General features: G+C 39.1%; 1 protein-coding gene across 3 annotated transcripts in view; it reads right to left on the bottom strand.

Annotated features, from left to right (window-relative positions):
• CCSER1 (coiled-coil serine rich protein 1) overlaps positions 1 to 25349 on the bottom strand; it is a 633466-nt gene that overhangs the window by 236918 nt on the left and 371199 nt on the right. The window lies entirely within an intron of this gene.

Genomic DNA, 25349 nt, shown 5'->3' with positions numbered 1-25349 from the left:
GCAAAGAAATAATTCACCTTTTTTTAAAAAACATTAAGGAATAGCCAAACTTGCAGATCATAATCCTGAGATGACTTCTGTCCTCCCCTAATGAAAACATGTTAGCAAATCTTGGCTACTGTGTTGGCTTCTGCTTTTTCCATCCTTGGCCCTCTGTACCATAATATTTTTTGGAAGTGTGGCATGGAATCTCTGAACAGGTTTGAGCAAATACATATGGCTGCTTTGACACAAAAAAAACCCCGGATTCTGATATGTCATTTGAAACCGATCGCTAAGCTTGCTGATCCTCATCCTTGAGCATACTGTTTTAGTTTCCAGGAGAAGGTATTCAATAAAACAACTGTAAATATGTGGGGTAAGGCAGGAAAAGGCACACAGGAGGGGAAGGAGAATGCAAAGTTCTTTAGTGCATTGCCTTATGTTTTCTTGTCAGTTTTATTTTTCAACCATATCCATAAAAAAAATCTTACCTTAAACTCAAATTCCTCAAGATCTACAAAATATAATTGAATGCTACTGACAAGTATGTATCACAATAAGCCAGAATTTGTTTAAATTGAATTCCAAGTTAATTGACTCTCAAGTTCTCATACTCTTTGATTCAAGACAAGCTTTGCACATCACTACATTCAGTAAACAGCAGAAAGAAGTCAACCCCTCAGTGATCCTATCCCCAGTATTTCAACTCCTCAAATAAGGACTGGGGGAAAACAGAATTCTGACTGATCTCTTCACTTGTATGAAACACTCGAGCCCAAATGTGCTGATGCAACAACCATGTTAAAACTGAATTCATAGAAAAGGAAATCCTAGCTCTGACAGAAGTGGTTTGTCCTCTTGAGGTTCGAATTTACTAGTCCACTACCCAGAGCACTTTTACATGTTTAAAAAAACAGAGATTATGATATACCTACAATCTTATTTAACCACATTTTACTGCTCAGAAGCTCCATGAATTTTCAAGTTACAAACAGATATTGAATGTTCAAGTAATGTAGTGATTGGAGTAATACCACCATGATTCACAAATATGTATTTTGAAAAAGCAGGGAGGAAAAAAACCCAGAATAAGTCCAAATATTCTCTAAGGCAATAAATTAATAGAAAGGTTGGAATAAAAAAATCCTTTCCATTCCTGGAGCTGCATATATGCAGTATATGCAGTGAGATCCATTTTTAATATATACAAGTTCTTACTCGTCGTTAACATAGTAATCCTCTTTATTTACTTTTAGTGAGCTAACTAATAAAATGGGAAAACCTAAAAATTTCTAAATGTCCAGGTACTGGAAAAGAAAATTGGAAACTAAAACCCTCTTATTTTTTCTCAAGTATAACAAAATAGAAGAAGAAATACCTTTACAAGTCAGGCAGTGCACTTTAACATTGATTCATAACAAATTAGTACAGTAATTTCACGAATACAAGCCGCACCAATTTGACCAAAATTTTGGTGGAAACCTGGACGTGCGGCCAATATTCCGGGGCGGCTAATACATTAACAAAATTCTAAAAGCTGCCAACACGGAAGTGGGAGCCCGCGGCAGCCCCAAGCCAAGCTGGAGCCCGGCCGGCCCCGGCTGAGGTGGGAAAGCCTGGCAGAGGCGGGGTCAGCAGTGCGGGGGGCGGGCGGCTGAGCCTGAGCCAGGAGGGCGGGGCAGGGAGGGCGGCAGAGCCCAGGCCAGCAGGGCGGGGAAGCCCGGGAGAACTGGGGCTAGCAGTGCAGGGGAGCCCGACTGCATAGGGGAAGATAGCAGAAGCAGGAAGCCCGGCGGCGGGGAAAAGCCCCCTAAAAGCAGGGCTGGCAGTGCACGGGAGCCACATTGCATAGGATAGCATAGTAGAAGCAGGAAGCCCGGCGGCGCGGGGCTGCCCGGCGGCGGGGAAAAGCCCCCTAGAAGCAGGGCTGGCAGTGCACGGGAGCCACATTGCATAGGATAGGATAGTAGAAGCAGGAAGCCCGGCGGCACGGGGCTGCCCGGCGGCGGGGAAAAGCCCCCTAGAAGCAGGGCTGGCAGTGCACGGGAGCCACATTGCATAGGATAGGATAGTAGAAGCAGGAAGCCCGGCGGCGTGGGGCTGCCCGGCAGCAGGGAAAAGCCCCCTAGAAGCAGGGCTGGCAGTGCACGGGAGCCACATTGCATAGGATAGGATAGTAGAAGCAGGAAGCCTGGCGCCGCGGGGCTGCCCGGCGGCGGGGAAAAGCCCCGTAGAAGCAGGGCTGGCAGTGCACGGGAGCCACATTGCATAGGATAGGATAGTAGAAGCAGGAAGCCCGGCGGCACGGGGCTGCCCGGCGGCGGGGAAAAGCCCCCTAGAAGCAGGGCTGGCAGTGCACGGGAGCCACATTGCATAGGATAGGATAGTAGAAGCAGGAAGCCCGGCGGCGTGGGGCTGCCCGGCGGCAGGGAAAAGCCCCCTAGAAGCAGGGCTGGCAGTGCACGGGAGCCACATTGCATAGGATAGGATAGTAGAAGCAGGAAGCCTGGCGCCGCGGGGCTGCCCGGCGGCGGGGAAAAGCCCCGTAGAAGCAGGGCTGGCAGTGCACGGGAGCCCAGGGGAACCAGGGCTAGCAGCATGGGGGAGCCCGGCGGTGCGGCGGCCAGCAGTGCCAGCCAGGGCGAGCCAACATGGCAGCGGCGGTGCAGACGGGAGCGGGGAGCCAGGGAGTCTGGCAGCGGCGGCGGCAGCAGCACCGCCCGCAGGGCAAGCAAACGCAGCAGTGGCAGTGCAGATGGGAGCAGGGAGCCTGGCGGCGGCGGCGGCAGCAACACCGCCCGGCCGGCCCAGCCAAGCCGTAGCGCCGAGCCGGGCCATCCACCCCTGTCGGCAACCATGAGCGGGCCGAGCCTGCCTGGCCCCGCCCCGAGCCAGTAAACCCCGCTATGCCGCGATCCTGTTGCTAATTGGCCAATTTGTGAAAGCTGCGCACGGATTCTCGCTACGAACGAAAGTGCGGCTAATATTCGGGGTGCGGCTTATCTATTGACAAAGACAGCAACATTGTCGAGGCACCGGGGGTGCGGCTTATAATCCGTGCGGCTTGTATTCGTGAAACTACTGTAAGTTACTTGGACATGTATTCCCACAGCAGCCTTCTACTACCCTCACAGCATTACTCCAAGGGATGATTACTTTTATAAGGTAACATTTTAAAGCAATTTTTCAAGTTTTTTGAAGTCCTGAAACTTCCTTGAGACCTTCTTGCCATTTTAAAAGACAAAAATTACCTTCTTTCAGAGGTTTCCTAGTGAAATTGAATAATTATTGACTTTTCCATATGTGACCCAGTCCTGCTTTCTGCCCTTTCTCTGTATATCTGAGAGGAGTTCAACTCCCCCTTCTCTAAGATATTATGTAGTAAAAAGACTGCAAATAGATCTTTCCTTACCTTTTTCTTTACAGGGTAAACAAAATAGGTACCTTTGCCATTCTAAAGACCAAGAAGGGACCAAATAATTTATTTTTTAAATATTTTTAGGATCAGCCAAAGTACTTCTAGGTGACTTTTTTAAAGTGAGAGCATTAAGAAGCATATTTTCTTACCATTCTGTGTGTTATTGCCTCTTACTAAAATAAACAGCATGAAAGTACATTTGTAGGTAACACGGATAAGAACATGAAAAACTTTTATTCCCTGGGTTCATCCTAATTAGTGAAAAGGTAGGAAAAGCTGTTGGCTGCTGTAACAGCAACATTGCCAGGAACATTTATTGCACCCCTCTCTCTGAAGTACCTCTGTGTGTGTGTGTGTGTATCAGAGTGTGTATTCTGAGGGGAAAGAGAGAAAAACTATATGGGAAGACATTTTTTCAATCATTACAGTTGCTTTGATTATTGAGAATACTGACCATGGTATTTCAACAACCCTAGTGAAAAGCATTAGAGCATGACCAATAAAGATCATTCCTGTCTATTTCTTCACATGGGAGTAAGTTCACACATAGTTTATATCTCAAACTAGCTCTGGTACTAGAGTGTGATGGTTTGAATACTTAGTATTTTATTGCTATGTTTGTAATAAGTCACCAAACAGTGCTGATTTAGGAAGACAACAGACATCAGCTGATAACTGATGCAAGTAGAAATATTACAAATAAAATAAAAAAGTGAAATGTAAGATAAAAAAGTGAGAAATGTAAGATAAAGAAAAGGACTTAAGTCTTCACCACTGAAAGGCAGATAGTAGAAAAAAAGTAGAATCAGTTACTTAGATTTAGGGGAGTCAGTAAGGATTGATGAATTTTGAAACATGACACTGGCTGTCTAAAACATTCCTTCTCCAAATAGAAGAGTATCAGAACAATTTTCACAGCTTTGACTGTGAAGATGTCAAAGTCATTTTTTGTGACTGTTTCCTTATCCCATTCCCTACCAGTGACACCATGGTGACCACTTGTGGTGCTTTGTTTAATTGCAAATTTCAAAAAGAAAATGCTTGAAAATTACTTTGAATGATCATATTAAATCAAGGTGCAAAACTTACTGCCCCAGGTGTTTTGGAGGAATCAAAACTCTAGTGTCCAGTACAGCTGTGGCTTTCATCTCTAAGGAATGTATGTTATCTAGGTGATATCTTTTTTTTTTTTTCTTTTTAAATGGGTGTTTCCCCTTTATCGTTACTTAAATAAAAAAAATATAAACCCTCCTAAGTGAACTTTTTACCTCTGTCTCCTATTGCCTTTACAGATTGTTCTAAAACCTTATGAAGACAAATGTGGTGTTTTGTCTCAGCATACATCCAGAACAGCCTCCAATAGCCACCAACACTGCAGTCAGATTTACAATTTACATGTGATTGTTTCCCTTGCTTCAGGCGTGAGCCCCACTGTGAGTAACAACTTAATGTTCACCATACAACTGGGGCAAAAAAGCTGTTCTTCAGAAGACTTATAAAAATGTAAAGTCTTTTAATTCTGATGTGCTTTGGGATTAAACTTAATCAACAGCAGCAGTTAGGCAGAGAGCAAAGGGATAACAAGTAGGAAAAAACCTGCTTTCCACCATCTATTCTACTTAATTTACAGACTACAATGAGCTACAGAATTGACTTTATGACAGCTATTTCCATAGAAATTGAGTCCCTATTGGTTTGAGTCTCAGTTTGGGAAGAAAACATCATATACAGCATAGCTCCAGCTATCAGCTGCAGCACAGCTGAGTCACATCACATTGGAAACATTCTGTGAAGCCCAGCAAAAAAGCCCAGCTGTCTCTTGAGCACAGCATGAGAAAACAGCTACAGATTGGTTCAGCTATCTACACATAAATGTACTAAGGACTGAGGTGCTAATAGCCACAACAAATTTAGAGGCATTACTCTAGAGCCACGGTGACAAACAAGTGTGACCATCCCCAAGGGGACTATGCCATTGATCAAGACAAAAACATGAGAAAACTCAGTGGGAATTCATCCAAGTATACACAAATACAGATTTCACTGAGGATTATAGTTCTGTCAAATCACTGTAAACAACAAACATCAGAACTACATGGAATTTCAGAAAACATTTCATTGCTTTCACACAGGACTCTCACACAAACCAAAATAATTTTTCAGTTTTTACATTATGGGCCACTTGTAAAACACAAGGCAAATTTCTATGCATATGGTAAATATAGCATCTGGAATGAAAGACAGCACACCTCCTGCTTTGATTTCTATGAGAACACAATATCCAGGTATGAATGAAGAAAGGCTAAGACAAGCCTGTCTCCAAGCAGTCTGCAATCAGTAATTAGTCACTGCCAACTCTGAACACATCTAATCCAAGAAAGACAGTTTCTAAATATGAGATCACATCTTAAAAGGTCTTTCAGAATCAACAATATTTAGCGAGGTATAAAATCTCTGACAGAGTTACAAGTCCTGCTGTAGACATGCGGTTAACCTTACAGTACTGCAAAGGTTTACTAGATCCTAACCAGAGAGGGCTATTACTGTTTTAAGTCTTGAAATCCTTATAATCCTAAGCATTGTGTTGAACTTTTCATCCCCAAGTTCTGCGATACAAAAATTCCTTTTTTTGGCTGAGTGCTGTATGACCTTACCAATAAAAGATGATTCCAAACTTTGAGAGCCCAGTCTATCTAATCAGAAAGAGAAAACACACAAAAAGTGAATGCCCTAGTCCATTGAGTTGACAATGTCAGAGACAGGAAAACAGTCTTAAAAATGGTATCTTCTGACTCATTTATTTGACTGGGCAGTGGTGTACTCTAAAAATTACCATTACCACTCATGTATGTGCTGCAAAATTAATAATAAATCGTTGTAATTTACTATTTAAGATGGTATGTCCCTTGACTCTTGCGACCCCTGTAATACTTACGGTTTAACTTTATCTCCTCTGTCTTTGTCTTATTAGCAGGATGCGAACTCCCCCGCCCCTTCCTGACCCTAGAAAAGATCCCTGTCCTCTGACATCACTCTCTTTGCCTCCTGGAAACCATGAAGAAATAAACCTTGGAACCCCCAGAAAGAAAAGAACCTCTTTTGTATCTTTTACCCTTGCTCATGCTGAGATCTCAGGCTTTCCCTGCTACTGAGCTAACAGGGAGTGGAGTAAGCCTCAGAGAACAGCGATAAATGTTTACAGGTATGCAAGACCATATCAGAATTTCAGAACAAGGATTTTGCAAATATACCACAGTTTTTAGGTTATTTTTCAAAAGCATTCCGGGAAGATGCTTTAAAATACAGCATTAAACAGAGGGAAGTATATGTTTATTCCATATGAAAAAACACGCTATTGTATTTCTTGGATCTGGACAATTTATTGACAATAGATGTATTTTGATTGATTATTTACTGTTTTATCTGTCGTATCAAACAAGTGCTAAATTGCTATTAGAATTTAGGAGTTATATTTTAAAGAAATACCTGCATATTGTTTATTTCTATCACTCAGTAAATCTGAATAGCAAGTTCCTTACTGATTACGGTTCCCATGGCTACTTTTAGATATACACCTATGTAAAAACCTTAATAAAAAATGGAAGAACTTTTTCTAGTGATTACATCTCTTAAAAAAAAAAAAATCAAATCACAGATCACATACTCACATATGGCCCAGACATGGCCATGCGTGCTTTGAATAATGCAATGCAATAAAAAATTTATATGGTCACTCTCTGTGAATAATATGGCCATAACATGTGTTGCCAATCTTAACAACCCAACAACAAAAACAAAAACCAAGACCTGAGAAAGTTATTGGAAGGAAAGGAAAAACCAGCAGCTGTGCAATCATAACCCTTCAAAAGGCTGACACATCAAGCACAGGAGCTCATGTAGAAATTATCTCTACAAATAGTCTTGAACCTTTAATAAGCATTGTTGTTAGTTTTAATTTGGGTTGTGGTTGCACCCAGATGTCCAAGAAGATATTACTAAATCTTACAGTAGCTCATCTAACAGAGAAGAGTATCTCTTTCAACCCATATATCCCTGGGTTATCACTGCTACACCGACTGCTAGGACCACCTAGACAAACAAAATCCTGTCCAAAATATAAAATACCCAACAGACAAGATGAGGAGACAGTGTTACCCCAGTTTTGTAACTCAGAAATGGTGATACTGGGACACTAAGCCTTACATAAAACACAGCAAAAGCCTAAGCAAAACACACACAAAAAAACCCCAAAACACATTAGCACTATTGACTTGATCATCCCACAAACATTTGAAGAAAAATAGTCAATAACTGATTTATTTTTCAGTTTAATGCAAAGCCACATGAGAAGTTACAGAGTGCTACATAAATATCAAGTCCAAATCTCATGCCCTGGAAAAGCAGACTTCCTCATACCATTAAATTGAACACATTCATTTTAGCTAGAATTTCTGGGCTCAGTTACCTTCTCAGAACCCACAACAGAGGAGTATTCATCACAACACTGAATTGGAAGTTTACTTAAAAGACGAGTTACACATTCAGGTTCAAAGATCCAACTTGCACACCATTGATTCCCAGTATTTTGCACAGCATTTTTATCTAAATGGACATCACAGATTTGGCAATGGAATTCTCTTCAAGTGAGTGCTCTCATTTACTTAATTGAACAGTATTAAATAGCACCTCTTAAGATATGAAACAATTTACTGGCTTTAAACACATCAATTTTTGACCCATAATCTTTAAAGTACTCGATTATCAAATATAAGCAAATTTAAATCCACTTAAGTTCTGCTTTTCTAATGTTTACTAGCTGAAAATGGAGTTGAGACAAACTCTAATTAAATTGCTTGCAAACTCATGTTCAGGTTTTTCAGAAACAACGGCAACTTAGAAAATCATACTCCTTGAACAAGGATATAAACATTTATTTCAAGTATTTGTCTCATGGGGGTAGCGCAGTACCTTTCTCATAGTCTAGCATGATCTAACTAAGAATCTGGAGCAGGAAAAAATAGATTAGGCAGATTATTCCTACCCCTCTGCTTTCACTGAAATATACTGCTACAACATTACCTCTAGGTGGTATGCTCATGATTCAACTGGCAGAGTTGTGCTCACAAACACACACACAAAGCTAATATGTAAATGGACACAAGCCTACCAAATTTAGTTAAAAAGGAAATACTGTTTATAAATTTGGGTTTTTTTCTTCTTTTATCTATCCCTTTTCAGAACAACCACATTTATTACTTATAAGGTGTACATGACTTTCAATGCTGCCAGGTTCTGCATGGGTACACAAGCAGAACTTTAGTCTGTCCAAAACATCTGTTTTGGAAGGGTTTGAGTTTTGTTTTTGTTTTGTTTTGTTTTGCTTTTTTTTAATAATTTCCTTCATGGTCTTTTTGGTGACTATCACTATTCATGAAAAGAAAAACTCTGCTAAATAAATACAATACAACGTAACAGCATTGTGAAAATCCTGCAGCATTACTAACAGATGATTCTGCAAAACATTTAAAATAAAGTTTTACTTGGGAAAGCTGTTTCAGTAACTTTTGAAATTATCAAAAGCATTCGTTAACATTTTGTTATGCTTTTCTTCTCTACCTACCATGTGAAATGCCAACATCTTTTAGGCCTCTAAGAAGAGATATTTATGTGCATTGCCATCAAATATTTCAGTTGGTTTGAGGTTTCCTTTGCCTCTGTGCACACAGGGACATTGGTGGGATGTGATTCACATCAGTGCCAGTCACTTGACACAGAGATTTACCAGAACGTTCATTAGACAGAGTGCAAGAATCATTAAATCATCACAGTCCAAATTGCAATTGTTGTTTATTGAAGGCTTCTGGCATTAATTAAACCTCACACAGCTAAGTATTTACAACAATTTTACAGATTGCTGTCCCGAGGAATGAGATTCGTGATTGTGGCATTAGGAACATACAGCACAAAGGCAATGAAAGGGTTGTTTTTGAGTTGTCCCAGCAGCACTGCACGAGGCAGGCAGATTTTGATCATTTGTTGGTCAAGTGAATAGAGAAGAATAATCACATAAATCAAATAAATGCTGCCACCATGGAAATCAACAAATCCCTGGATGAAACTCTGTGCTAAATAAGGCTGCAGTTTTATTCACTGATACCAACAACATATAATCCCTGCATCATTGTAAATATACCCAGCAATATTGAAAACAACCCACAGCTGTCACTCTGAGCTGTTCTCCCTATGACATTATGTCCATTACTCAGTAAATTTTGGCAGGTATTTTGGACAGAACCATCAGTTTGGGTTTGGCATGGCCACAACAGGACAATGTCTCTCTGACTTGCTTTTGTCCTGCACTCGTGCAGCTCACTAAATGTATACATTCAAATGCACATGCTGGAAGTGATTATGCTGCCTTGTCCTTCTAATTATTTTTTCCAGTGGTCAATACTAACAGGTCCAAGCAACAGAGTGAGTTCCATGAAAATCACTGTCTGGACAGATGAAAAAGGCCTCAGCTGGCAAGAGGCTTCAGCAGGAGTGTCAACCTGAAAGCCACACAAGCAACCAGCAGAGAGCTGTGCAGCACCTTCTGCCCAGGTAACACTTTGGAGCCCAGAAGGGTTTGTAGGAACTTCACGGGAAAATGAGGTATTGAAAATTATAGGCTAACGGAGAGCTTCAATAAAAGACTAAGGTGACATACTCAGAACAGGATTTAGCGGTATGGCTCAGGAAAAAGCTTCAGTCACTACACCAGGCACTCGCACTGCAAAGACTTTTTCCTGGGCAATTAACTGCTTAAGCAAGGACCAAAAGGCACTTTTACCCTCTATGAACTTTCTCTCGGAGAAGTCACAGCATGGTTTTTGCCAGTAATTGACACTGGAACGTTATTAAAGTAGATAGCTTTTTACTGTGAGTTCAGGTTCATCATTCATGCCCTCCATTTTTACCCAGTCACCTCAACTGAGACACTGAAAATTAAGTATGAAGCACATCATATTCAAGTCACTGAGACAAAACCAACACACTTTATTATGCATTATCAGGTATTCAAAATAGTACTGAAAGGCCCACAAGCAATTTTCAGTAGCTTTGTACTACTTGGTCTAAGCAGAATAGTTGTGACCAGACAACAAAATTTTCATTCACTTTTACAGTACCAAAGTAATCCAGAAGAGAGGAGCATATAAATCTCTTCTTCTTTCACAAATGTCTTTAATTAATTCAGAAACTTCCCCAATGATGGGAGTTTGACATTGTGAGAGCTGTGAGACTATTGCAAATTCTACAGCAAACCATTTGGATGCTGGATCCTAGTCAAGCATTTTAGGAAAGATGTTTTGACTTCAACTGATGAAACCAACAAAATACATAGCAAAATATATTCATTATCATATAAAATTGGATCTTTCCAAGCACCTGCAAATGATAATAAGAAGTATTATATTGTAGAAGGAAAGTAACCATTACATTCAGGTTTTTGCTATAATGGCTATGCAAAAAGGCAACTGCTGCACAAAGAATTGAAATAGCATTTTTCTTACTATTTCTGGAAGACTTACAGGATCTTCAAAAAAGAGTACTGAAAAGAGATCAGTCATTTTTTCTTCCTTTCTCACCGTTTAAGGAAATGGTGACTAGACCTTTATTTCCCACTGATATAGTTCATGAGCAAAACACGTTGCTATGGTCCCCAGATTGCTGCTGCAATCAAACAAAAAAACTTATAATCATGACCATAAAGCAGCTGTCACATAAAACTGTTCAAAGAGTGGAAATCACAACTGAAACTATGATATATTCATAAAAACATGAGAATTAAATTATATAAGTCTAAAGAGACACCCTGATATTTCTTAGAGAGTTTTTCAGACAAAAAAGGACTAAATTCTCATTTTGACTCAGAAAATAAGTGAAAAAGAGATGAAGGTGAATCTATGGTACCTGAAAAACATTAAAAGGCAGTTTATACTGCAACATAAATTCACTCCACCAAATAAACCATCTTTATTGTCTCATAATCAGCCTATTGGTACACTATTGTTAATGACAACTGTTCTGCTGAAATTTTTACAGGTCTTTTTTACTGCTGTCCCAGTGCTGTCTAAGCTCATTGTGTATACCTATTATCAAAAAAGGATTTGTTTGCAAATGCTGCTTTTAAATAAGCCACTGCTGCCTAGGAAGATGCCTCATTTCCCAATACATGCAGACAAGAGACAAATCCTGTTGGCCAAAGACTAGTGACTCCCTCTGATATCCAAGTGTAAACTAAAAAAGACAGATTTGAAACAAAAGCACTTTCATACTAGGCAGGTTGAAAGATGCAATGAATGGCTGCAGTAGAAGATGGAGCCATTAAACTACACAATCCAGTTGGATAGCACCAGTGAGCAGCAGAAATCCTTTGGGGGTCAATAAATAAACAGGTAAAAAGCAGTTCAGGAGATCCCTTGAGCTGCAAAGTGATGGACTGGGAGAGCATTGAAAAAAGTATTTAATTTCTTCAAATACCAGCTTTTCTGAAAGCAGCTGCTATGGCCACCACTGGAGACAGACAGCTAAAGGGCTGGATAAACCCTTGCACTGACCCAGCACACTTCTTCTTATTTCATATTTGAAAGACTAAGCCAAATCCACTCTGTTTTGTAATACTGCAATATCAGACACCCAAGAACCCAGCTCATATTGTTTCAATGGGCAAGAAAATTGGTTTCCTCTACTTTTCATCCAGTTGTTCCTTGTTTCTTAACAACTAAAAGATACTTTGTGTAGACACAATAAAACACACCCGTTTAATCTAAAAGAAATCCAGACAACCTATTTTAACCTACAGTTTTTCGGGAGCCATACGGCAGCTGTCCATCAATTTTCAAAATTTCAAGCTTAATGGAAGTTACCAAACAGGCTAAAGAAACAACTGTTTTATTAACATGGAAGGGAAAAGAGACTCCAAAAGACCCTCAAAAGGTGCAGCCAAAAGCTACTGGCAAAAGCATTTGCAGGTGAGAGTTTGGGCATAGAAATCTGTGCTTCTACACCATACTATTACTACTTGGTTCAGATTTCTGTTTTACTCAGAAGCCTCCTGCACTGTCCTCTCTAAGATATCTATGGATTTAGAAATCAGATATCACTTATAATGATTAAGTGCAAACCGTGTAAAAAAGCTTAGCCCATTTTTGTTCGCTGATGATTTAACAAAGTCAAAAAAGGTAAAAATCTTGACTTTGCTCTGTTCCTTAAAAGGGTTTTGTACCGACATTATACTATGTCTTTCTGGGGTTTTGTTTGTTTTTTTCCTATCCAATTGTTCACTCCATTTGTTTCCTGATTTTCTGGTATTAAACTCAAAGTGGTTCAACAGACCAATAACTCAGAACATCACTGAACTCTCAAAGTCAGATGTATATGAATAAACTGGTTCAGATTGCTGCCTATTTGATAATCGCAGAAGGTTTGATATGTCTTGAGCATTTATAGCATGTTATTCCATTCATGGCAACCAAATCTCATACTTCCGAATCCGACTCATTTACAGAAGGCTGTCACATGTCCATTTCCAAACTGCATAAAAAATGAAACACAAAAGCAGAAAATAACACAGAATTACTTGAGCAAACATTTTTTAAACTATAGATATGGTAGATGTATCTTGTTTTCTATGGAAAATTAACTGTGTTTTTCATGAGTTCCACCGAATTTCTCAAGTAGATTGCCTTAAGCTTTCAGGTTCTTCTAGCTATTTGTTTAAGAAATACTGCAGAAAAAAATGGACTTGTTATTTATAAGCACCACTCTACATCAAGAGTGGAAAGCTTGAAAAGTGATGCAGTGTTCAATATTCTTGGGAAGAAATATTCAGTTTATTCTGTTTACACTGGCTTTTCTAGCATCACTTACAAAGTCAGTATTTGCTTTCCTGTCAGAATATGCAAACAAGGAGAAGTAAACAAAGCAACTATTTTTTGCAGTGCCCAAATTGCACCCAACCTGCAAAAGACTTACAGTAATTTCACGATTATAAGCCGCACAATACAGAGTGTGCTAAAAGGTATCTGTTCTATCACCATCTGTTGAGGGTGGGGACAGTGATCCTTATCTCAACAGCAGATATTCTGCTAATGGACCATCCATTGAAACCAGGTGGGCTATTGTTCTTTATCTTTTCACAACCCATCCTTCCTCCAGAGAGTAATTTTCTGCTAATGGCCCATTGAGTCCCACTGTGTGACTGATAAAATTACTGCATCCCATTGGAAGTTGCTCCAGCCAGGGGAAAGAGCCCAACATTTCTTACCAAGATAAAAACAGAGGTTTTGGGACACTAAGGGAGCCCCTTTCTCCACTGGACTCCACAGGAAAACCAGATTTCTCCACATCACCGCTGGACCTCCAGAGGGAAACTGCACCTTCTACAGGAGCACTGCTCCAACTGAATCACATCTGTCACTGCAGGAGGATGCAGCCACCATTTAATGGAACTGCTACCAACACCCTGCCTGACGGGGTGTCAGGTTGTACTCTGACTTTGCCAGGGCTTGGAGTTGGTTTCTTTGTAGTACTGTATTTCTATTTTAATTTCCCTAGAAAAGAACTGTTATTCCTAATTCCCATATTTTTGCCTGAAAGCCCCTTGATTTCAAAATTATAATAATTTGGAGGGAGGGCGCTTACATTCTCCATTTCAAAGAGAAGTTCCTGCCTTTCTCAGCAGACACCTGTCCTCCGAATTAAAACAGCAACTTTTCATTCTTTGTCCGTATATAAGCTGCACCTGATTATAAGCCGCACTTTGGGTTCGGGCCAAAATTTTAGTCCAAATGGTGCGGCTTATAATTGTGAAATTACTGTAATGGTTTTTGGAAGCCTAAGTCTCCAATTCTACCACAATGACTATGGCAAACATTACAAACAGGTGAATTTCTCATTTTTTCTATTCCTGAGTGCATTTCATTTCTACCCTAACCTTTGCTGGTATTCCTGAGGCACTCCAGTGATCTTCCATGACAATTGATCCTACATATTCAGCTCAGTCCCATTCATAGGCAAAGTTTTACCTGCTACTCAGAATATAATGCTCCATTAGTCGTTTGTTTTGTTTATTTACTGGTCCTAGTGGAGGTCACTACACAGACTCTCAACTAGAAGGAAACCACACCATGCAGAGACGAGTCAAAGAACTTACACAAAACACATGGAATGGGAAACACAAGCAAATCATTTGTTTGCCAGTGGAAATCAAAACTGGAGTTAAAAGAGAACTTCAGATGACCATCTTTAGTGCTACAGCTGGTTTTTCATCAGCTCAAGTTGTACTATTCAAGCTTTTACAACACTTAGCTTTCTTAGGTTGGTATAATTCATGTAAACGTTATGCTGTTAAAGAGACACAATAACACATTTTATTCCACTGATAAAAAACAGGGGAAAGGAAAAAAAAAGCAATACAGCACCCCCTGCCTCCCCCCAAACTGCACATGCAGCTTCATTCATTATCAATAATCAGGAATTGGACACAAATGCTACAAAACTAAAATTCTGACACAAAATTCTCAGTTCTATTCATCTGAGTTCAAGTGCTCTTTTCTCTTTTCACCTGCACTAGATTTGAGATGACCATCTCTTGTACTCCTTGCTTTCCACTCATGTTATCTCCTTGTAGACCTGTTCCTTCCTTACTCTGTAACTTTTCTTTCCTTGCTATGAAATGGCTGATAACCTTTGTTCTTTTTCTGCTACTGAGGTACTGTGCTCTTCCCCTTAAGACTTCAGTCTCTGATACACGCGACCCTGAAATCCAAGGTCTCTCCCCACTGCAATAACTCCAGTTCAGGGGCAGCCACAACAACAGGCTTCTAAAGTGCCAGGGCTGCCACTTCTTTCCAAGTTCTTTCAGAAGAAGTAAAGGCGTTGCAGAGGGGACAAAAAATGGAGCTCACTTCACTGCAGAAATTCTCTTTGAACTGATACTCATGGTATTAAAACATCCTGAGGCATGAAAATACAAACACAGCATCTTTTTTATTCTCTGTATATTTTTTCTTTTTTTTTTTTTTTCCCAGCAAGGAGAGCACTTATTTTCTCCAACACAGGATGATTTACAAACTGAGTACATTTGCTTTATATTATGTCCTAAATGTGGACCTAGACTAAGAGCCCTTCAGAGGGCAGGGTGATGTCCCTCCCTTTGTGCTTCCTCTTCCAACCACTGCCTCACATGGGATATCTTTGTTCCTCCATCTGGCCAAGCTCCAGGAAAGGTAGCCTGCAACCAACAGCAGAGCTACAGCTGAGTGTGCAGCTGGGATTGCGCAGTATCATCCTGTGCACAGGACTTCTCAACATAGCTTTCACCACACTGCAGTTCCAGTCTTCACCCTATTTTTCCTACATCTTACCCACCTCCAGAACTCCTCTGCCTTCAGCAAAACAGCCTGCACAGCTCAGATTTTATAGAAAAAACTCAGTTGACTGGGATATTAAATAGGTCAATGTGAAGGAAACAGCCCCTTGTCAATAGACACTCCTGCATTACTAGTTCTCAGATGAGAAACTAAGACCACTCTTTTCATTAATTTGCTGTCCCCAGAGCTGGTACATTTACCATATTGGGCTTTATCAGAGACAAGTAAGAATGCTTTTAATGAAATGGAATATTTTCTAAATCTTGTCCTAGAAGCTAGTTGATATTGATTCCTTACCTTATCAGGCAGGAAAAAATTGAGCCCTGTGCTGTATGCTGACCTTACATGGTTCAAAGTGGAAAAAGAACACATTTTTTATAAATTTTCACTAAATATCTGTTTATGCACAGACCCCGAAGTCCGTGAAGAAGAAGAGGTGCTCCAGACACTGGAACAGAGATTCCCCTGCAGCCTGAGGTAAAGCTGGTGAAGCAGCTGTGCCCTTGCAGCCCATGGAGGTCCATGGTGGAGACAGAACCACCTACAGCCTGTGGAAAACTCCATGATGGAGCAGGTGGATGGACAAAGGAGTCTCTTACTCTCTGAAGCCTGTGCTTGGAAGAGAGACTCCCAGCAGGACCTGTGGCACCACGGAGAGAGGAAAACACACTTGAGCAGGTCTGCTGTGACCCCATGGGGCACTGACCTGGAACAGTCTGTTCCTAAAAGACTGGACCTCATGGAAGGGATCTGTGCTGGAACAGTTTATGAAGAACTGCTGCTCGAAGGGAAGGACCTATGATGAAAAAGTTGGTGGAGGACTGTCCCCTGTGGGAGGGACCTGATGCTGGTGCAGGGCAGGAGTGTGAGGAAACTTCTCCATGATGAGCAAGGAGTTGCAGAGACAGCACAACCCCATTCCCTGTCCCCCTGCAATGCTGTCACGGGGGGCTAGAGCAAATCCAGAGTAAAGCTAAGCCTGGGAAGAAGGGAGCAGGTGAGTGAAAGGCCTTTGTAAAGATTTGATCTGTCTTTATCCTGATTTGATTGGTAATAAATTAATCTGACTTCCACAATTCAAGTTTGTGTTGGTAACGGGTGTGTGATCTCTCCCTGTGCTTACCTCAGCCCATGAAGATTAATTACACTTTCTCTCCCCTGCCCAGCTGAGGAGGGGGAGTGATGGAGCAGCTTTGGTGGGCACCTGGCACCCAGCCCACCACACTTAGATAACTGTGAGCCTGCAAGGAATGGACTCTGCAGCGGATGTGCCCCCACACAAGTGAAATGAAATCTTGCATGTACCAGCAGCACAGAAGTGTATTGCTGCACTGGGTCCTTCCTGCTAGAGGGCAAAATGATGGAAAACTTTAGTACAGTGTCCAAAAGAAATGCTGCAGATTATGTATCTCATAATACACCAGTATTACAACAGCCTCAGCTACTGAAGTTATACCTAGTAGAGTGTAAGTAGCTGCTTTCCACTCTAGAAAAACCCAAAGATTTTGAATTTAATTTAACACACATTTTTAGCAATTCATTCTCAGGCAGAGAAAAAAAAATTGCATTGCCTTTGATGCTACCCTTCCAGGGAAATCTTGAGATTGGACATAATGAGAGATCCAAGGTCAAAAGGGAAAGGAGATGTGATGTACCATACCTCTCCCTGAGATACCCTTTCCTCTTCTATTTTCATTCATTATGTAGTTCAGAAAGGTAGTCACCAGAAATTCAATGTTCTATATCAATGATTCTCACCAAATTGCCTTGCAGTACAGGTCACACAGTTCATATACTCCCCTCTGTTCTGTCTGTTCATGTGTTTCAGCTGACTGCTTTAGACAGGTGGTTTCTTTATCCATCTCTGAATTTCTGTTCCCTATAGTTACTGAGTGGTAGTCTCAGGATGCTACTCTGAAAGAAAAGTAATTCTGATTTCCCCAAGTGTACTGTGTCATTATAATCTGTCAGGTTGGCATATCCAGTTTATCACTTCATTCCCCATACAAAAAGGAAGCTCCAAAATAATGTATACCCTTTAGACTTCTTTTGCAAAAGTAAACCATGAGCACATCATGTTTTAGTCACAAGCTCGATGACAGAATACTTCAGTGTAATACCCAACTAAAAACCTTTGAGGAAAATCTGGAGTAAAACAGTAAGATCCTCCTGCATGCTTGAGCAAATATTATTTATAGAATTCAGACTGTCACAAAATTAGTTGTCTAGACCTTGTAATCTACAGTGAAATTATTTTCTACATGTGAAACAATGTGGTAGTAGAAACATATTTCTTAAAATTCTTTAGGAGCTGTGGGAAATCAAGTACAATCAGACATTAGTTCACACAAAATATTCTAGTGAATCAGGTTCCAAAGATGAAATAAAATTTAAAAAAAACCACCCAAAACAACCATAACCAAAAAAGTAAGTTCAGTTATATAGTAGGCAGCTGTCAATAAATTTGTTCTGCATGTCACATACATAGTTTTTAGTATTATAAAGATCACTGCTTTCTAAATCCTAGCTGGGCTTTTTTGTTTCATTTTGAGTTTTTGCTCATTTGTTTTAATAGATCACCATATAAGCATATTGCCCTCTTATTTGTTCCTTAACAGTAAAAACCTTGCAAAACACTGGGTAACATTTACTGTTTCTCAAAAGGAATAATTTCCCCAAACCATAGTTCCAATGAAATTTAGCCTACTCAGTTTATTTTTCTTAACAGCTATTTTATCTTGGGAATTTTGTTGTTTTGTTTTGGGGTTGTTTAACTTGTTATCAAAAAATTAACCCATGAGAAATACAACTTTTAAATCGATTTCTAGGGCCTCCATCATCCAGCAGCAATTACTGACATGAATGGGGACATTTCCAAGGCTTAGCTCACTTTGTATTTGTATTACACTTTGTATTTGGCAGAAAACAAAACCTGAACTGCATAACGTACGATGACTATATTAAATGCAATAAACTCTCATCAGAAGATTAATTCCTCCCTCTTTTAGAGGCTGGGTGAGGAGGGGGGAAGCAGGAAGGTGGCTCATGTGAATGGAAATTTTATCACTGCCAGCAGGAACATGAACAGAAACAAAGCCAGTCTTCTGTGTTTCCCAAAAGAGGGCTTTGTTTTGCAGCCTTCACTTTCCTTCAAGGTTTTGTAACTATATTTCCATAATTCAGTCACATAAACAGTATTATGACTTAGGTGGTACTTCTTAATTTTATCCCATAAAAAGAGAAAGTTTGAATTTTCCACTTATCACTGTAATAGCCAACTTATTAAAACATGTAGCAGAGCTAAGTGATAATAGCATATCCTTGCTTTCCAATATTTCTTTTAGAAATAGCTTTTACATATCTCCTTTGAATAGAGGTACTTGAGCTTGGCTTTCTTCACTGTAAAGCAAGTCTATCAAAATGAAATTAATGTAGCTGGTTGATGGACTTGCTTGTGAAATAAAGCAGTAAAGTTTTAGGGTGTTTTTTTTGTGGGGTGTGAATTTTTTTTTTGTTTAGGGTTTTGATTTATTATGTTTTTTATTACAATGCAGTTCTGGATTAAGCGCTAAGTTCATAAATAACCCATTTTTCAAATGCTGGAAGCACAAAATTATCTCTATTAGCTTCCATGAGGCTCTCAAATACCAATTGTATTTGAAGACTTATGCAATTTTCAAGGTAAGGACCCAGAAACAAAAATTTAATGAGAATAAAAACACATGACAAGATAAGCACTTAGTCTCCAAAACTTGTCTCTCTGATAAATTCATGGTCTTAAAAAGAAAAGCAGAGAAAAGAGAGTTAAGTACTTCTCTTATTATTGCATTGGACTAAACTAATCTTCGCATATTAACAACACAACATTATTTCACCAACTGAATTAAGTTTTGAAAGGCCAGTGAGCAAAATTGTTCCTGTCAACTTGTCAGGTAAAACTAAATTTAATGAAAACCTTAAGTATCAGCACAGAAGTAAAGGAATTATATAATAAATATATTATAATTAAATTATAAATAAATTAATAATAATTAAAATAAATGCAAATAAAGAAATTAAGTTGCAGAAAATGAAGGCTATTTCAAAAAATACTATGAAAACTAGATCCTGGAGATTGAAGAATGGGTGTTGTGAGCATGAAACTAATTCCAGAGAACATACCAGTCTGTTTATTTTTATTTACGGAAATATTTAGTAGATATTTCTTTTCTTTTGTAGACTGAAATAGTCAATCAAGTAACTACTTCATCAATGAACCTTGTCTTTCTTATGAATACTGCAAGTTTCAATTATACTCTCTGAGATTAAAATCGTTAAAAGAATCAGATTGAAAATGTTTCAGTGCAGTACTGCCTTTGGTAATTAATTCAAGCTATGGCAACAAGTCTTGAATTCACAAATGTTGAAGGCAATGAACGTTGATATATTATAAATACAGTCATTTCACGTCTATAAGGCGCACCCTTTTGACTAAAATTTTCGCCCGAACCCGGAAGTGCGCCTTATAGTCTGGTGTGCCTTATATATGGGCAAAAGTTCAGAAATTTGCCAACCCAGAAGTGTGAGCTGTGAGCCGCGGGGGAAGCTGGCAGGGCCGTGGCTACTGGGTGCAGGGGGGCCCAGGGCCCTGCAGTGCCCCTCCTGCTGGGTACAGGCGGGCCTGGGGCCCCATGGCTGCCAGGTACAGACGGGTCCGGGGGCCCGTGGCGCCCCAGTAGGCATGTCCCAGCCCTGTGGAGGCAGCGTCGAGTGGCGGCAGGCATAGCCTGGCCCCGAGGAGGCAGCACAGAGCGGTGGCGGGCATGCCCCAGCCGCCCCACTGGGTACAGGCAGGCCCGGGGGCCAATGGCTGCTGGGTTGAGGCGGGGCCTCGGCCAGCAACCGCGCGGGGGGAGCTGGAGGTGTATCCTCGCTGCAAAAAAAAAGTGCACCTTATAGTCTGGTGTGCCTTATATAATGTACAAAGTTGCAAAATTTGCCGACTCCTGGAGGTGCGCCTTATAGTCCAGTGTGCCTTATGGTTGTGAAATTACTGTACTGAATTTGCACTACACCTCAGTTTGAACATCACAGTCTGACTCTGCTGCACTATCAATCAAAATTGCTACATCATCATCACATCTTCAGATATAAAACAGGACAAAAACCTGTACTTCATCTCACACAAGTGACAAAGTAGCTTCATCACCATATTCCTAATACCATATCAGTATTAATGTGGAAAGATAAACCTGCAAGCACTTACAGTTCAAGTAAAGGCTTTACTTTTTACTCAGAGAGGTTTAGTTTCTCAGTAATTATTCCTGCTATGCATTGTTACACAGTGATGATAATCTAATAGTGAGATTTCAATAGTTTCTTAAGCTTCACATAAAATGGCCTATCTGGGGAAAAATAAAAGCAATACTTACTTTTCAAAGGGCAAAGAAACAGGTATGCCAAAATAAACTATAGAAGCAACAAACTAAAACGTTGCTCTAATATAACGGGAAAAAAACTTGAAAAAAATTATTAAAATAAGTATCTGGAAGTTTACGAAGCCATGAAAGATGGTAATGAAGGGGATATATCCACTGCTTATTAACTCCATACATTAAAGGCATTCTACTAAGAACAACAGTTGGTGGCTGTACAGACCTCCTAGCAACAGGACTTGTAGGGACCTTGCTTTGTAACAAAGTTCCTGTATGAATCAGGATATTTCAGTGGGTCAACACAGCTACCACACATACCAGAACACTGACAATTTAGATCAGACAACCAGATGATGAGAAAGGCATGGTTAAAACTTGTTTGGTTTGGTGAAAGAAGAACATAAAATAACATAACTAGATTTTCTAAACCTCTGGATTTATAAAGTCATGTAAGAATGTATTTCTTACAAGAAACACCACTAGAACAAACCTGACTCAGACAAAGCAAGGAAGTAGTCAGAAAACAATGCAGAGAAGTAAACTGAACCAACACATTTCTGCCAGTATTTTTTTCAATCTAAACCCTCTGTTGGGCTTGTTCTTCAAAGTACAAGTCATTATCTTTGGTATGAACCAGTTCAAACTCCTAAAGCATACACAAATTAGTATTAACTTCTACTTAGGTGTGTGAAAACTGCTGGATCATGTTTTTCAATGTTGTCCAGTTATGTACATCAAGTGTAGTTACAGATAAATTACCAACTATATGAATTTTTGGTGTGTATTGAAAAGAAATTCTACAGAGAATTACAGCATTCAGTATTAAATATATTATATTCGGCAATGTGCCCAAGCTACCTTCGTTTCCTTTGTGGCAGCTCAATCCTATGTTTTCAATTGCACAGATATGAATTCTTAATACTACACTCACTGAAGAGACAGGGAGCAACAGCAGCTGCTTTGCATTCCAGACCTTTCTGAACATGGAATGATGCATTTTCTTAAGACAACCGGAAACACAGCCACAGATTGGGTATCTCTAGATGCCTCTTGCTCAACTAAGCAATCCCCTAAATTTGAACAAGGTAGCATCCATACTGTGCTCTTAAAATGCAATAAAGTTTAAAGGTATATACAGATTAGAAATCAGGATTATGAAAAACATATTTCTATGTAAAAATGTGCAAAAGAATCCACGAGTTTTAACTGTCCAGAAGATATTCTATTTTTAACTACCTTCTGAAAATCTGAGACAGTACTGTTTTGACTTCCTTATTGTATACTGCATCACTTTTAAGCAAAACTTATTGAACATACTTTGCTATCAGTTCTACCCTGCCAAATTCCATTCCTCTATGCTAAATTCCACAAAATACATTTAATATGTCTAAATAAAGAAAATTTGCAAATCACTAAGCATCATATGCGTTGACCTTCGCTCTTCTTTTGAATTTGCAGTATGGTTCATTTTACTCAAGCTGTTGAAACATTTGTGCTATAATGCATCAAATTAAGGCAACCAGCTGTGATGTTTAATTTAGGCAAAAAGTTTATGATCTACAACTACACAATACCTAAGGGAATAACTGATATTTCATGTTACTAAGCTAAATGCACTTCAAAATGGCTACAATCTTCCCCACGTTTTACACAGAGCACATTGTCATTTAAGCTTTGGGTCTGTAAACAGCACAAGCATTCAGTCAAAGCTACATATTATCGAGAATAAATGAACAAACAGTTCTAGCCTTTGCTGAAAACACAGTTTCAAAGCCTTCTGTCTAATGTGTTGTTCGATTATGGCTATATTTTATCCTTTATTATGTGTAATGGAGTTTCTCCATTTGTAAGAGAGAATTAGAAAAAGTCATTAACTACTTTGTCATAATGCACCATTTTTAGCATATATTTTGTCCAAACAAATACAGTAAATAGAGCTGAATAATTGGAACAAAAACAACAAAAAAAAACCCCCAAAGCCAAGCATTTCCTAACTTCGAAGTACTTGTGAAAGAAAAACCCCTGCAACAGTCATTAAACCATTGCATTTTTCTTGACAGTGGCAATGTATAAAAGGAGAAAGGAACAACCCTTTCTGAATTATTGAATAACACCACCTTTTGGAATGTCTTGTGAGATAAATAAAGGAGATAAAAACTATGATATGGATATTTATCACATGGAAAAAAGTGCAAAAATCAATGCAATGAAAGTTGAAACCTCAGGTTAACCATCCAGAAATGAACTGATTCAGTGATAATATTGGCACATGGCAAAACTATCATGCACAGTAACCAGTTCACTACTTTGTTCTATGAATGGTTAGCTGTTCTTTTAAAAAGTTTAACCAACAGATGTCATGGCTTATAAACATAATACACATGTTGCAACTAGAAAGACACTGAAAACTTTCTGACAATGTGCCTTCCAATGTGTAGTAGAACTATGATTCTCACTGATTCTGAAGTGTTCTTGGTAGCTCTTTCACTTCAGTAATCTTTTGCAAAGCCAAAGCACATGGAAAATGCGAAAAAAAAGTCCTAAAAAAGTAAACTACCCCCCCAAAGAAAAAGAAAATGACAACAACAAACCCCCCCCCCCCCAAAAAAAAACCCAAAAAAACAAAAAAAAAAAAAAACCAAAAAACCAAAAACCAGCCATCTTCATGTTTATTGACTGCAGCCTTCTGCTGGAAACAAGCTGTGTCATGGGCAATGAGATTCAAGTACATAGATGGTCTATAATGGATGAATGGATGTAGCTCCACTACAGGGGTGCACTAGAGCCTATGTCTATTTTTTAACTAGCAGATAGTCTAGATGAAGGCAGGATGCTATATATATATATATATTTTTTTTTTTTTTTTTAATTAAGCATTTTGTGGATTCATTTTATTTGAATTAGTGAAGCTTCCCTTATTGGAAACTGGAAAATTACTACTAGATCAGTGAAATCTATTCAAACTCACCTCTAAACTAAAAAGAGGAAAAAAACCCCATTATTCTTATTACTACAAAAACAATGAGAAACTCCACCTTTAACACCCAGATACTCACCGTAAATTTAAGCACATTTTAATAAAATAGATGTCCATTTTTATTACTCCTAATTCCCTTTAATCACCACTCTGCTTCCCTGCCAGATTACAATCATGCATGATTGCAGTAGGCTGTTTCATCGCAGGATCATGAATGCTCATGTCAGAACTATTACCATCTAGGGAAGGGTGGAATCTGTTACCTTCACTACACTCTGTTTGATACCCCTCTGGAGTCAGAAGTCTGCTGTACTAACACTTGAAAAACTGGGGATTACCTGGTACAAACATAAATTTGAAATACAATATTATTTCAAAGTCATTCCTTCAGATTCAGAAAAAAAAATAAAATTTCAAAATTAAGATAGACAAGCTAAGCCTTAGGATGGTTTCTAATGTTGTCAACAATTATTTAAAGCATTTTTAAAGTGAAAATTCCTGGCTGGCCCTTATTAACACAATGATAACACAACAACCATTAAAACATACATAAAAGTTTAGGTAAACCCTATACCATCCATACAATCTCAAATAATACTATAATTTCCCAGTGGAACTACAAACCATAAAAAAATGAAGTACTTTCAGTATACAAGATGTTGGAAGTCATAGCTCTAATACAAACAGTCTTTTCAAATTATTAGAGTGTATAATTCAGACAAACACTAGCTACAAGTCAGAGAGGAACAAAATAAAGTCAAGCTGCAAAATAAAGACCCAAAATAATTATATTTAAACACAAAATATTTGTTTGCCTGCCAATACTGAAGTCAGAATGTTACTTTACTCTGGCAACCGTAAACTAGATCAAGTGTCTTTAAAAGCAGGCTTTACATTCCATAACAAGAATACAGTAGACCAAGATGTGTGAAAAAAATCCACCCAAACAGAAAACAATAACAACACAACAGCCTACCCCAAAAAAACCCTCAAAAATACCAAATTGCAAAAAAAAATTAATACTTAGCTTAAAACTTTCAAGGTAAAAAACTCCTGAGTTGAAGCTTTTTGTTATTACAGTTTAGAAACACCAATAAAATTTTAATAATGAATGATTAATACCTAACAACGTGTATTTTAAG

Source organism: Catharus ustulatus, chromosome 5, assembly GCF_009819885.2.
Source record: "Catharus ustulatus isolate bCatUst1 chromosome 5, bCatUst1.pri.v2, whole genome shotgun sequence".
Lineage (NCBI taxonomy): Eukaryota > Metazoa > Chordata > Aves > Passeriformes > Turdidae > Catharus > Catharus ustulatus.
Note: the sequence above shows the minus strand (reverse complement) of the source record. Positions and strands in the feature narration are given on the sequence as shown.